Source organism: Bubalus bubalis, chromosome 8, assembly GCF_019923935.1.
Source record: "Bubalus bubalis isolate 160015118507 breed Murrah chromosome 8, NDDB_SH_1, whole genome shotgun sequence".
Lineage (NCBI taxonomy): Eukaryota > Metazoa > Chordata > Mammalia > Artiodactyla > Bovidae > Bubalus > Bubalus bubalis.
Genome location: NC_059164.1, coordinates 80,862,230 through 80,864,814, shown reverse-complemented (window position 1 = coordinate 80,864,814; position 2,585 = coordinate 80,862,230). Strand labels below are relative to the sequence as shown.

Sequence of the window (2,585 nt, the reverse complement as noted above, 5' to 3'; positions counted from 1 at the left end):
GCCTTTGCCCTGCTTCATTCTGTACTCCAAAGCCAAATTTCCCTTTTACTCAAAGTGTTTCTTGACTTCCTACTTTTGCATTCCAGTCCCCTATAATGAAAAGGACGTCTTTTGGGGGGTGTTAGTTCTAGAAGCTCTTATAGGTCTTCATAGAATCATTCAAATTCAGCTTCTTCAGCATTACTGGACAGGGCATAGACTTGAATTACTGTGATATTGAATGATTTGCCCTGGAAACAAACAGAGATCATTCTGTCGTTTTTGAGATTGCATCCAAGTACAGTATTTTGGACTCTTTTGTTGACTATGATAGTTACTCCATTTCTTCTAAGGGATTCTTGCCCACAGTAGTAGATATAATGGTCATCTGAGTTAAATTCACCCATTCCAGTCCATTTGAGTTCACTGATTCCTAAAATGATGACGTTCACTCTTGCCATCTCCTGTTTGATCACTTCCAATTTGCCTTGATTCATGGACCTAACATTCCAGGTTCCTATGCAATATTGCTCTTCACGGCATCGGACCTTGCTTCCATCACCAGTCACATCCACAACTGGGTATTATTTTTGCTTTGGCTCCATCTCTTCATTCTTTCTGGAGTTATTTCTCCACTGATCTTCAGTAGCACATTGGGAAGCTAACGACCTGGGAGTTCATCTTTCAGTGTCCTATCTTTTTACCTTTTTGGAAAACTCAGCAGTAGCCACAGGACTGGAAAAGATCAGTTTTCATTCCAATCCCAAAGAAAGGCAATGCCAAAGAATGCTCAAACTATCGCACAATTGCACTCATCTCACGTGCTAGTAAAGAAATGCTCAAAATTCTCCAAGCCAGACTTCAACACTACATGAACCATTAACTTCCAGGTGTTCAAGCTGGATTTAGAAAAGGCAGAGGAACCAGAAATCAAATTGCCAACATCTGTTGGATCATCGAAAAAGCAAGAGAGTTCCAGAAAAACATCTATTTCTGCTTTATTGACTATGCTAAAACCTTTGACTGTGTGACTCACAACAAACTGTGGAAAATTCTGAAAGAGATGGGAATACCAGACCACCTGACCTGCCTCTTGAGAAACCTGTATGCAGGTCAGAAAGCAACAGTTAGAACTGGACATGAAACAACAGACTGGTTCCAAATAGGGAAAGGAGTATGTCAAGGCTGTATATTGTCACCCTGCTTATTTAACTTCTGTGCAAAGTACATCATGAGAAATGCTGGGCTGAATGAAGCACAAGCTGGAATCAAGATTGCCAGGAGAAATATCAATAATCTCAGATATGCAGAAAGTGAAGAACTAAAGAGCCTCTTGATGAAAGTGAAAGAGGAGAGTGAAGAAGTTGGCTTCAAGCTCAACATTCAGAAAACTAAGATCATGGCATCCGGTCCCATCACTTCATGGGAAATAGATGGGGAAACAGTGGAAACAGTGTCAGACTTTATTTTTTGGGGCTCCAAAATCACTGCAGATGGTGACTGCAGCCATGAAATTAAAAGATATTTACTCCTTGAAAGAAAATTTATGACCAACCTAGACAGCATATTAAAAAGCAGAGACATTACTTTGCCAACAAAGGTCCATCTAGTCAAAGCTATGGTTTTTCCAGTAGTCATGTATGGATGTGAGAGTTGGACTCTAAAGAAAGCTGAGTGCTGAAGAATTGATGCTTTGAAACTGTGTGGTGTCGGAGAAGACTCTTGAGAGTTCCTTGGACTGCAAGGAGATCCAACCTGTCCATCCTAAAGGAAATTGGTCCTGAATACTCATTGAAAGGACTGATGCTGAAGCTGAAACTCCAATCCTTTGCCCACCTGATGTGAAGAACTGACTCATTTGAAAAGACCCTGATGCTAGGAAAGATTGAAGGCAGGAGGAGAAGGGGATGACAAAGGATAAAATGGTTGGATGGCATCACCAACTCAATGGACATGAGTTTGAGTAAGCTCCAGGAGTTGGTGATGGACAGGGAGGCCTGGCATGCTGCAGTCCATGGGGTGGTAAAGAGTCAGACTCAACTGAGTGACTGAACTGAACTGATGGATCAATGGACCATTTGTAAGACTAATTAACAAATAGATTCAAACTTGAGATTCACCCCCCAAAGCCAGCTCACACTTTAAATAGCCTATTACCTTTCTTGTGTGTGTGCTTGGTCACTCAGTTGTGTCTGACTCATTGCAACCTCGTGGACTGTAGCCCACCAGGCTTCTCTGTCCATGGAAATCTCCAGGCAAGAATACTGGAGTAATGTGCTCGCTTCGGCAGTGCATATACTAAAATTGGTACTATACAGAGAAGATTAGCATGGCCCCTGCGCAAGGATGACACACAAATTCGTGAAGCGCTCCATATTTTTAGAATAAAGTCATCTTGTCTACAGCTTTCATTAAAAACTGTTAAAATGAAAAAAAAAAAAAGAATACTGGAGTAAGTAGCCATTCCCTCCTCTAGGGGATCTTCCTGATCCAGGGATCAAACCCATATCTCTTCTGTATCCTGAATTGCAAGCAGATTCTTTACCATCTGAGCCACCAGGAAAGCCCATTATCCTTCTTAGCCAGCTGATAATATATTTTCAGTG

The 2,585-nt window shown here is 41.5% G+C and overlaps 1 non-coding gene across 1 annotated transcript; it reads left to right on the top strand.

The window, feature by feature from the left end:
- The first annotated feature begins 2,255 nt into the window (after positions 1–2,255).
- LOC112586724 lies at positions 2,256–2,360 on the top strand. The gene has a single exon (XR_003111210.3). It is a non-coding gene; the product is annotated as a U6 spliceosomal RNA (small nuclear RNA).
- Positions 2,361–2,585: the final 225 nt, after the last annotated feature.